This window comes from Drosophila novamexicana, unplaced genomic scaffold, assembly GCF_003285875.2.
Source record: "Drosophila novamexicana strain 15010-1031.04,08,12 unplaced genomic scaffold, DnovRS2.1 tig00000434-arrow-pilon, whole genome shotgun sequence".
Taxonomy (NCBI): domain Eukaryota; kingdom Metazoa; phylum Arthropoda; class Insecta; order Diptera; family Drosophilidae; genus Drosophila; species Drosophila novamexicana.
In genome coordinates, this window is record NW_020824802.1 from 2,900,310 (window position 1) to 2,913,163 (window position 12,854).

A 12,854-nucleotide genomic window follows, 5' to 3' on the forward strand; every position below is an offset into this window, starting at 1 on the left:
ATTTGGGTTACATAATAGGAGATGGCGCATTGCACACTGAGCCAAAGAAGGTAGAAGCAATACTGCAGATCGCTTTTCCGAAGACCACTAGGCAACTGCGAAGTTTTTTTTCGCAACAGCGGAATAGTACAGAAGATTTATCCAAGATTTTTTTAGACTGACTGCACTTCTAACAGATTGCCTGAAGGCAAACTAAGCTGTTCGATGCAATTTGGAATAGGAGAGTTTCTTTTTCAGGGGGATGACAGTGGAGGTGATATACCGATTGCTTTCTTTTCAGCCAAAATGCGGGGAGCACAATTGAATTATACTGTGACCGAAAAGGAATTCCTGGCCGCCGTCAAAATTGTTGAACGCTTCCGCCCATATGTAGAACTGATGCTGTTAACAGTTATTATGACACTGAAAGATGTCAGTGGGAGACCCGCTCGGAGGTCACTAGCTCTTCAATCATTCAACTTTAACTTTGAAAATCGCAAAGAAAAAGACAATACCGTTCGAAGTGGAAGAAAATTATGTGATCGATTTTAAGACCAACGATTTTGAGATCGGGGAGTATTTGGAAAGGCTGACGGTTGTCGAGGAGCAGACGGACAAATTTCTAGACTTACGGATCGAGAGGGGTCCGTTATTTAAGAGAACCCAGTTCAACAGTGCACAGTGAAGGCGCATGAAGGTGAGATGGCGATGGCGAATGCGAAGACTGGCCAGAGTCAAGCAGCTATACTATTGTTCCTGTCTGTTAATACAAGTCCGAGAGTATGCCAATAACTGCGAAAACTTGAAAACGACAAAGCACACGACTCAGACTACTTGTCCACCTATGGGCAAGGAAGTTAACAGTGAAATGCCACTGCAAAAGCTATGCAATGAGTTGGGAAAGTATCCACATTCGCGAAAGGGCAGCCACGCGCAATCGGTGATGATTTGAACTTATTATTTTTCTCAAATTTATTATTTAGAATAAAATAATATTTATTTATTTGTCCTCTAAATCAGTCCGTCAAGCCGTTTTCCATGGCGCCATCCCGAGACCATGCCGCAATTCCTTACAATTAGTCGGGGCCCTCAGATTACGTATCGCCACCACCTTTTCTGGATCGATACGTATGCCTTCCCCGCAAATGACATACCCTAGGTAGACCAGCCTCTCCCTGAAGAAACTGCACTTCTTTCTATTCAGCCTGATATTGGCCGCCCTTAACCGGCGGAACACCTCCCTCAAATTCTTTACATGTTGCTCCTTCGTTGCCCCTATTACCACGATGTCGTCTAGGTAGACGAGCGCATGAGGTTCCATTTCCGGCCCTATTACTGTATCTAAGGCTCGCTGAAAGATCGCACACGCCGAGTGTAAGCCAAATGGCTTCACCCGCCATTGGAAAAGACCTCTTCCAGGGACTGTGAACGTCGTACACTCCCGACTATCGGCTGCTATAGATATCTGCCAGTACCCGTGCTTCAAATCCAGAGTGGAGATGAACCGGGCGTGACGCAACCGCTCAAGGATGTGATTAATCCTGGGAACAGATAAAGCATCTGGGATGGAATGCGCGTTGAGTTGCCGGTAGTCGATGCACATGCGCCACTCACCAGTCTTATTTTTGCCTAAGACGATTGGGGCGCTGTGCGGACTACGCGACGGCACCTGCCTGGATCAGCTCATCCACCTGTTCGTCAATCACCCTCCGCATGGCCGAATTCTTCGGGTAGTATCTCTGTTTCAATGGCTGTTTCAATGCGAGACTCCCTGCAGCCCCTCGAAGAGTTCCAGTACCGACTCCATGAGCTCCCTAAGTTCCAGATCCAGATCCGTTGGCCACTCTGCCTCTTCGGTGCTGTACTCGGCCTGTGCCTCGTCTATCCCGGGCACCACTCCATGATCGTTCCACTCTGGCCGTCGCTCCTGATCCACTGTGTCCGGGTGGATTCCAGCCATTGCTCCCAGTCCTTCCGTTCCCTGGCACATTACCACCGTGCCGCCTCCACGACCAGTGTAGATCTGCCATTGCAGCTCTACGCGCCGCTTTTTGGGCTCGTCCAGATTTCAGTCCAATCCCGAGTGAGGTGCTCCCTTTTCCTGACCTGGGAGGCCTTCCTTCGGTGCCCTCCTGGTGTCCTCTTTCTGATGCCGAGCAAGTGCTTTCAAGACCTGGGAGGCCTTCCTTCGGTTCATCTTTCGTATCCTCCTTCTCCTGAAGCCAACCATGTGCTCCCTTTCCATGACCTGTGAGGCCTTCCTTCGGCACCCTCTTGGTATCATCTCTCTGCTAACGAGTAGGTATTCCCCTTCCATGACCTGGGAAACCTTCATTCGGCTCCTTCCTCACGGTCTTCTCCATCGCTTGCCGAGCAGGTGCTCCCTTTTCATGACCTGGGAGGCCTTCCTTCGGTTCCCTCTTGGTATTCTCTCCCTGTTGCCGAGCAGCTGCTCCCCTTCCATTACCCGGGAGGCCTTCCACCGGCTCCTCGCTCGTATCCTCTTTCTCCTGTCACCGTGCAGGTGCTCCCGCCTCTTGAGGCATGAGACCTTCTTTCGGCTCTTCTCTCGTTCCTGGCCCCACGATCGGTGCCGTCACCGTCTATAGGTCCAGCTATGCATTGCCGCAGCGGATTGTAGTGCCCATCGCACCTAAGTAATCCATCCCTAGGATGACATGGTCCAACATTGCTGATCACCTTCCCCGCTAGGCCGACGTCTTACCTCAATGCCTTCCCTACTTCGAGCGTGGACCCATCAGTCAGACGAATGCGCTCCTGTATGTTTTCCACTCTCCCCCGAATCCCCACTTGCTTACGCAGTCTTCACTCGTGAAGCTGCGAGTGGCCCCTGTATCGATGGTAGCAGGCATCGTCCGCCTGCGAATCTTCACCGTAGCGACGATCCGGCCACCCTCCACCTTAAGCGGGTGTTCTACTTCCGAGTTCCTTGTGTGTCGGCACCGACCCGACCCTGACCTGGGTGACGCCGTTGCCCGTTTCCCGCCTCCGTGTGGCGATAACAATCCTGGCCACTTCTGCCCCATTGCCCGCATACCCAACAAAACAAGACGGGTGCGTTGGGACATTCCCTGGCAAAGTGCCTCTCCTGTGCGCACCTACGTCATGCTCGTCGCGGATCATACTCGGTTCTGGCCTCTTGGTTCGTCATTTCATGGGCCACTTCCGCAGGGGCCGTTGCCGGCGGGGCGGAGACTTGTCTATCCACAGCGATCACTCCGGATCCGATGGGAGTAGAACGGGTTGAGGTGTCCTCCCGGGGGCTGTAACGTCCTTGCCCACTCCGCGCTACTTGAGCTCGTGACAACCTGACTCCCTGACCTGCTTCCGGACTATTCCGCTCTCTGTCTCATCACCGTTTCGTACTCCACAGCGAGCTAAGTCAGCTGGGACAAGGTAGAAACATCTTGCCGTCGCACACAAAGCCTGTATTCGGTGGCGGCATTCTCATATATACGATGCAACTCCTGCGACGTCTCATATCTGGTACGATGCATCAAAGCCCTTAGCTCTATTAGGTATTCCTTAAATTCTTCCCCCACTCGCTGCCGGCGGAATCGGATTTCTTCCTCCAGCCTCTCGAAGTAGCGTGGTGGTAAAAAGAACTCTAAGAAACCCCTCCTAAATACCGACCATGGCACATCCCTCAGTACACTGCTTAAAAACCAACGAGCGGCCCGGTCGCAGAATACCTTGCTCATGGCCTGAGGCAATCGATCGAGGGTTATACCGTACGTGATGGCGCGCTCCCCTCAGTCCTCTTTAAACCCAAGGAGGTCGGAACGGTCATCGTACCTCATGCCCTACTTTCGGACATGTTCCGGAACGTTTGCGAGGCTGAGCCTCCGACTGAGAATATGGCGGGGAATATAAGAGCCACTTTTTGTTTCGTGAAAGGGGTTAGGGGTAAGTTTGGGGTTCGCCCTAACTCTTTGCCAGTTATCACCGCGCGTGAACTGAATTCGTCCCACTGTACAGACGCGACGCCGTAACGACCCTTCGACTCCGACGTTGACTGCGGCGCGCGTTGGTGCACACGTGTGCAAGCGTGGTCTCGACGTCGGTCGTCTGGAGCGAACACGCTGTACTTTTCGACCGACCGTTATCTCTCCTTTTTTTATTGCTTTGTAAGCTCGACTTCTGTGCACATTTTTGGTTGCCTAAATCTTGCAGATGTTCATTTTGTTGCCTAACAGAGGGTTTGGAATGCACTTACTATGGTATACTCGACTATCTACTACCATAGACCGGCATTTTAGCCCTATATGATGTCAACTCTTTCTCTTGTCTTCTGCTGGGATACATACATTCTATGCCCAGCCCAAAAATACCCTGTATGCAAACAATTTTTTTTTAAAAACACCTTTTTGGGCATGCAAAGGCATGCATGCCAAGCTCCTAAACGCCTCTAGGTCCCTGCTCGGGGCCACTTGTGAGGAAGCTACTGGCCGGGGTACAAATATCGGTCTCGTCAGGTTCAGCAAGCCTACAAGGCATTTGTTAGTTGCTGGTGTAGAGGGTTTAGGGAGAAGGGAAGTGTTACAATCTATCGCTGCTCTGCCTTCGATCCCTCTGGTGGAAAGGCCTGCGCATATCTCTCTCGATACCCTACACTTTAGGTTAGGAAAGGGGTTGTTATGGTGAGCGAGGGAATGAAGCCTCGTCTCTGATACTACGCTTTAAATTAGGAAAGGGTTATGTCGAGCGACGCAATGAAGCCTCGTCTCGCGATACTATGCTTTAAGCTAGGTACGGGAGTTTATGTTGAATACCGGCTAGCAACGGAACCCGAGTTTCCTTACGATAAAACTTAGCCGCACTGCCTGGAACCCTAGCACTCCGCTACACATTTTTGGGGTTATGTTCCTGCTCCGCTACTCCGACATAAGTCTACTTACTGTGAGGGTCTCTGCATAAGTGCCGGCTCGATCGCTTCGGAGCTTTCGCTCTTCGCCGCCGAATCGAAGCTGCGCTGTCGAGGGCGGTGTTGAGCGACCGATCAGCAACGCACGGTTGCTACGGCGACCGGCGGTTAAGTTCAAATTCAAATCTATTCTATCCTATTCCATATTTCAATAAATGTTTAATAATACTTATTTTAAAAACGGCTCCTTGGCTTCTTTAGTATTAATACTGACAACAATAAAACTACAAATCTAACGGCTCCTTGCCTTTCTTACTACTAATACTTATGATTCATAAAACTAACAAAACAATCAGATTACAGATCTAGCGGCTCCTTGCCGCGAAACAGAACTTTGGGGTGGCCACTCTGGGTAGCCGCCTTACAGCACGCTTCACTGGATTTGGTCACATCCTTCGTCTTTGGCAACATTTGTATCAAATCGACTGGCTGAAATCCAAGAATGGACAGAGAAAGCTGAATGGCGACATGTACCTTCAATGCAAACCCCAGCAGATAATATTTCAATAGACTGCGATGTTAATGAGTTACTTGCGTCGATGTGGTTCGATGGGCCTTCATTTTTGAAGGAACCAGGAGAATCCTGGCCGATTATCCAGCATCTGATGACAGATTAGATGCGAACTTAGAAGTACGCAAAACAGCTGTTGGACTAGCAGCTAAGGTACACCGACCAGATATCTTGGAAACTATCGATAGTTTCTCATCGAATGCCAGGCTGCTGATGGTGTTTGCTAATGTGTTCCGCTTTATTCAAAAATGTAAAAATCGAGAAAGACAATTTGACAAAATTCAACAATATAGTTGAAGTCATCCAACGAGTTGAACTTAAAGATAACATAGATAGAGTTCGAAAGGGCTCGTAGCCTGCAGTATCTTAATCCATTTATACATGCGTACAATGGATCTTGGTGCTCCTTTTCGTTTAATTGCAAATGCTCCTATTTCATAGGATGCCAAGTTTCCGCTACTTAAAAAAAAAGCTCGCAATTCACTAGAAACTTTATTAGATATCTGCATTTGACGAATTGTCATGACTTTGGATAATCAACGCTCAACGGTCAGCTGTGAAACTCATGTATCCGCTGCTTTAAATGCAATTCACGTCTGCTAACACAAATTTTGGGAAATTTACCAGCAGATCGACTCGGAGCGTTCCACCCATTTTCTATCTGTGGAGTCGGTTTTTGTGGCCCAATTAGCACGACCTTTCGAATGCGTGGAAAGCCTACGTATAATTCGTACATACCACTGTTTGGTTGCTTCGCTTCGGAAGTGGTTCACTTAGACTAGTATCTGACTTATCAACTAGTACATTTCGCCGAGGACAATCGGGGGACAATCTGCCGTGTGTGTGATCGGCAGAGTGACGGCGGTGCACGCAGAAGAAGACCGCATCGCTAGAGTGGAAGAAATAAGGACGGGAATTGGCGGAAAATTTAAAAGGTCCACAGTTGGCCCGCTTCATGGTGGCCGGTGTTGGCGCATTTCCGCGCATTGCTTCGAATTTAAAACTTAAAGTCTAGTGTAAGTAAGGCTTAAGGAGGAAATAAATAAAATAAAGCTTTATCACTCGCTCTGCATTACGGACGAAACGCATAATCTGCTTGTAAAGCCACCACAAAGCTTGTTTTAATTATAAAATATAATATCAACTATCACGGACGATGGAAATTACCTCGCTGAAATATCGTAAATTAATAATATCACTCTTAAGTTAAATAAGTCAACGAAATGCCGTTACTGTTCTCACGGATGACGGGACGTGCCTTGCTCAAGTACTATAGAGTAATACAAAACCATTAGATTAGTTTTGGGTTATGTTCAACGATGAAGAATTAACAGGAGTTAGTCTTATTCGATTTCAATATGTTTATTTATCTCACAGCTATTGTTTATTTATCTTTATTAGGATAAGACTATTAACAGCTCACTATTGTTTACAGACTCTGCCGCACTGTTTGTAAAATGCAGCAATGCTGCAATGCTTTCACGCTATAAAAGCCGCCTCACACCCGCAACCCCTTTTCACACTACCGACGATACCATCACATATCGAAATTTTGCTCTCGCGCCGCGCCTATCACCTCAATGTCGTCTAGGTAGGCGAACGCGAACACTTGTTGCAAGGTGTCAGGTCTTTTTGAAAAGTAAATGACGCCACCGCTAAAGGATTTGATTGATCCAGAATGGAATGCATTAAGTTGCCTATAGCTCCAGTGTTCAGCTCGACTGTACCTGCCGTTCATCCACCTGCTCATCGATTCCCCTTTTTATGGCAGGGGTTTTCGAATAATATCTCTGCTTCAAAGACTTGTCTTTTACCCGAATCCTATGGTCCGCAATGTGTGAGATCTCATGCATGAGCTCCTTCAGTTCCGGAGCCAGATCCAGATTTTAGATGTGGGTGCTCCTTGTGCCTGCGCAGATTGAGTTTGTTTCCGATATTCGATAACTTACTCCGTTTCCAAGCAATCGATAAAAATATATCCTGTTTTTTGGGCAATTTTGGTAAATAATAAGAGCTAGAGTCACCAAACTTGAGATATAGCTTCTAAAATGTAATACATATATTCATTTGATGTTGGAAGAAGAGGGTTCAGGGTACCCCCTAGTCGGGAGCTCCCGACTAGAACCTCTTACTTGTTTTCCTTTTATTTTGTAATTTTTCTATTCTTATTTTTCTTTAATAAACTAACTTAAAAGTAAAATAAAAAAAGGACACACCACTGTCACTGTTTTTGTACTAATCACTTTAATTATTCGTAGGGAATTCGCCGTTCACCCTGGCTAGCTATTTATGCTTAGCAGCTGTCCAGCATTCGACTTTTTGATTTATTATTATTGGTCTTCTTATTATAACTCACTAATTTTATTATTTCTTTTGGTTATATTCATTTTTACTTTATTATTCAACAAAAGATCACTGTCAACGATTTTGATGGCTTTTATTTATTAAATAATTTATTATTATTTGTTGTGTTATTACTCACTGAACAGTACGCTCAACAAAAAAAAAAAATAATTGTCACCGTTTTTGTTGGTTGTACTGACGATTCTCTATTTACCGCACGCAGACTGGATTCGTCCCAATGTCATAGTACAGCATTTCCAAAAAGACGACCTTTAAGGCCCTTCCACGCCGACGTTGACGGCGGTAAATTTATACATTTCGACTGTCGCCCCCAAACGAATGAGTTGAACAGTGTCGGGATTGTTGTCATTAATAGTGGGACTTACACCGTTAATATATTACATACATATCAACTTGCACCAGCAATGTCTGTAATATAATTATATACCGGTATTTCGATGTATGCCTAATTCTTCATTGTCCTGGATGTCGAGAATATCGTGGATATAATTTTCACATATTATCTGGAGATACTAACCCCAGCAAAAGGGTGCATATAGTCGAGACTAACCAAAATGTCAGCAGTTTTTGTGATGCACCTGGTCATGGAATCTACACATTTACTACATGTTGGCAATAAGTCTCCATCCCTTCGTCATAAAGTAGTTAAAAAACTGGCGATTTGATTAAGCTGCCCAAACAAGCATCAAACTCGATATTGCGCAAGAAATCATTGTCGTACCTGTGGAGAAGCCTCCATAAGCTAAAGCTTCGACACCATCAAATACATCGGCACTTCGAGCGCTGCCACCTCGACTCACTTTCTTTAATCTGGTGCTGTGCTTTTGACCACTGCAGTGCTAATGATAAAAATAGTTCAGGTTCCTTGGTTTCATGTTATAATCAGGTTCTCAATTTCACATGGTCACATCCCGTTTCGCACAGAGGATTGAGTTCAAAACAACAAAATCATCGGCAACTGTTGCGGGCTTTGCAAATACAAGCGTCTCTATTGAAGAATCAACTGTAAGTATTAATATGAAGACACAAGTCTCAGATTATTCGGCCACCTTTGATTCTTTTGTGGCTTAAACATTTACCTAAGTTTCAAACATAAGAATTTGCAACACTTGCAACTCAACACATGAAAAATAATTTTGTGTTTTATGATTTTACGACTTTTTTAGAACAAATGTAAAAACGCGACGCTGCCTGTAGTGCACAGCACGAATAAGTGGAGATAATATACAAAATTATTCACTGATAATATAAACCTACTAACTATTACGGAACTGCTTGTTTCTCGGTTGGCCGCGCCGGCTCGCTCATCGGTTTCCCTGGGTGTAGTCCCATCCCTGGCCCGCAGTCCGCACAATCGATAACAACAAAGCTACAACTTCTGTACACAACACTATGCAAAACGAACCATAAATCGATAACATCTAACATCTAACACTTCTAATAAATGAACATCGTAAAAAGCTTTGACGACAAGAAATGTAAACCAACAAAGGTAAGACGCTCATTATAAATTACAAAAACAATTTAAACTTAGCCGGACATTTTTTTCCATCAATATGTTCGTATAATTGGTTGCGTTTCCTTAAAATAAACAACAAATAATTTCATTTCTTGCAGCAGTTATTTACGATCTCCTGCATGCAGAACTTTCGTTAACTTCACAGGTGTGTATAAGTGTATTCTTATAATTATTGATAAATAATATTGATTTTTCTTCTATTGAAGGTATCTCTGCAGGTTATCTAACTGCAGCCATTTACGTTCTTATGCACGTGGACGTTTCTTCACCAGGTGCGTATAATTGTAGCACATTCTCATTGTTATTGACGTAAGTATCTAAAATTTCAATTTTTTTACAGAATAAATACTGTCAAAAATCGAAAACACTGTCAAAGTTACTGTTGGATTCTGCAGCAGCCGCAGCAAATCAGCATAAGCAAACATTCATGTAAACATAAGAAGAGGTCGAAATCTTAGTCTAGCGAAACAGCTGTTTATTATGAACAAAGTTGGCAGGCCTCTCTTGCTCTTGTCGCAGCTTCTATAAACTGGCATATTCCCTTTATCAGCTCAGTTCGTTGTTGATCGAGGCGAAGCGATGAACTATTTCTGAGCCATAGCCAAATAACCTTGAAATTTATATAAATTCGATCAAATAAACTTAATCATAGCGTGTTGTTGTGAAAAGCCAAAAATGTACTTATTTCTTGGCTTAGGTTCCAAGCAGTTGCTAAAAAACATAAGTAACGCAACATTTTGGAGGTCCCGGCGAGATTTCACATTGCAGTGTATATAAGCAAAATAAATCTATTGCAAAATTAAAATTGTGATTATTCAAGTAAAACAATCATCGTAAATTGTTTCAATTAGGCAAGTGCAAACCGCCTGTGTGAGCTGACAATTTACAAAATTCGCCAAATATTCGCAAATACATAAACGCCGCTAGTTGACTTTCGCACTCTTCCCCTTGCGCGGTCATTCACCGGCTCAGCTTATATACATACATACGCTTGTACATAAGAAGCTGCACAATTCGTCGCATGTTGTGTGCTCAGTTTGGTGTTCTGATTTTGTGCTTGTGGAAAAATGATGCAAGGCGAGAACACAAATGATATGCAGGCAAACAGGGTGTATTTTCTTAAGCGTAAGGCGGCTGCATTGTTCGAGCGAGCCAAGTATATTGAAAATGAATTATCTGAGGATAAAATTAACAGCTCTTGTGCCGTCGACTTAGTAGTGCGCCTATTGCTAATTGAACAAACTAAGTCTGCCCTTAATGCCACGCATATCTCGCTCTAGGAGCTAAATTGCGATGAGATTGGCAGCAAATTACGCGATGATTTTGACGAGTTGATTGCCATGGTTGAAGCTCGCGTTTGCGTAATTATTCAGAGTCGTCAACCTAACGACCCGCCCCACTCAACCTTTCTTCGTCATGAGGATTTGCCAAACCAAACCGTGATCTTGGCCAACAGAACGCGCCTGCCCGATCTCAAATGACCAACGTTTTCCGGTGGCTATACCGAATATTCGGACTTCATCGCGATTTTTGAGTCAATTGCCGCGAGGATACCGAGCTGTCTAATATTGAAAGATTGCAGCATTTTGGCTCATGTTTGTCTGGCCCTGCGTTGGATTCGGTTCGATCTTTGGAGTTTTCCGGTGCCGTGTGGCTCTGGACATCCTAAAAAGAAGATTTAGTAACAAACGTCTTTATTTCCAGGCACACATTTATGAGATTCTTGGGCTTAAGAGGGTAGATTCGCAGTCGGCTTCAAAACTGCTTGAGTTCTCGGACAAGGTCAATTCGCATATGCATGCCTTACAGACTTTGGGCAGTTTGGAGCAAAATCAGGATGCATAAAAGTTCACACGCTGCTTCAAAGGTTGGACACCCAGACCAAATGGGAGGAGACCGCAGGCATTGACAAAATCCTAACAGCCGATGAGTTCTTCACATTCCTGGAAAGGCGTAGTCAAAGGCTGGAGAGCGTGCAACATGCCATGCCACTCCATTTAACCAAATATCAGATATGCAAATCCCACCACAGTACTATCCACAGCAAAAGAGTGATTGTAGCTGAGACTAACCAAAATGGGTGCAGTTTTTATGATGTATCTGGTCACGGGATCTACACATGTAGTAAATTCGGAAATTTGTCTCCATCCCTTTGGCTTAAGGAAGTCAAGAAACTGGCAATTTGTTATAACTGCCTAAGGAAGGGACACCAAACTCTATCTTGCAGTAGTCGTCATTGTCGTACTTGTGGAGGAAATACACTGTTGCATTTTGCTGCATCAAGAGAAGCTTAAGCGTCGACACCATTACATACATCGGCTGATTTGAGCGCCGCCACTTCGACACACTCTCACTCCACTACCTCTATTGCTGTCCATATTCTTCAGTCTGGTGTTGTGCTCCTGGCCACTGCAGTGGTAATGGTAAGCAATAGTTCTGGTCCTTTGCTTCCCTCAGGCTTATTAGACTCAGGCTCGCAGTTGCACATGGCCACATCATTAGGAAAAATAGGTCGTCGACAGTTAGGATTCACATGAAGTCACAAGACTCAGATTATTCAGCCACCTTTGATGCTCTTGTTCCAACAGTTACCGATAGTCAGCCCAGCTTCGTCATCGATACATCAGACTGGAAAATTCCCTCGAACATAAGGTTGGCTGATCCTGCGTTCAACAAACCACAGCGAGTGGATCCCTTAAATGGAGCGACCCTCGTCTATGAGCTTTTGTCTGTTGGGCAAATTGTGGTTTTGTCAGGACTACCTCTTCTTCAAAAAACTCGTCTTGGCTGGGTCGTGACCGGTGGGTTTGAGAGACCACACAGTACCTCGCTGTTGGCTGCCGGCGAAGCTAGTCAGTTGGACGTCAGTCTTGATGAATTGGTTCGGCGTTTTTGGGAAGTTGAAAGCTTGGAAAAGCCTACAGTACCGGCCACCAAAGAAGAGTCGGAGTGCGAGCAGCAATAACTTCTCCCGCTTACTATCCAGCGAGTATTCAGTGCGGTTGCCTCTGAAGCCGAGTGCAAAGCTTCAAGAAGAGTCTTATGGCCAGGCTTATCGTAGTTTTCAGTCCTGAGCGAAAATCGGGTTGGAATTCGCATCTGAAGGAATAGTATTCGGCATTCATCAAAGAGTTTCTGGATCTAAATCACATGTCGCGAGTTAGTCCATAGTTGAGTGGCTGTTGTAAATACTTCCTCCCACATCTTTGCGTCTTGAAGGAAGACAGCACCACAACCAAGTTTCGAGTTGCGTTTGATGGCGACTACTGATTCTGGACATTCTCTTGATGATGTACTGATGGCGGGACCAATCATTCAACCTAAGTTGTTTCACATTCTGATTCGCTGCCGCAAATATCCTGTTGCTCTGACAGCTGACATTTGCAAAATGTATCGCTGAGTCCGAGTGACTTCACCTGATAGTTACTTCCTGTGCATCCTGTGGAGGGACTCGCCTCAGAGGGACATCGAAATCTTTAAATTGGATACAGTAACATATGGGACCAAATCAGCATAATTTCAGTCCGTGCGCGCAA

General features: G+C 45.2%; 1 long non-coding RNA gene across 2 annotated transcripts; it reads left to right on the forward strand.

Annotated features, from left to right (window-relative positions):
• Positions 1-9,000: 9,000 nt before the first annotated feature.
• On the forward strand, positions 9,001-9,973 carry LOC115760402. 2 transcript variants are annotated; one of them, XR_004017635.1, is made up of 4 exons: positions 9,001-9,291; positions 9,417-9,463; positions 9,525-9,590; positions 9,659-9,973. It is a non-coding gene; the product is annotated as an uncharacterized LOC115760402 (long non-coding RNA). The 2 variants fall into 2 exon arrangements; XR_004017636.1 differs by having other exon boundaries at positions 9,420-9,463.
• Positions 9,974-12,854: the final 2,881 nt, after the last annotated feature.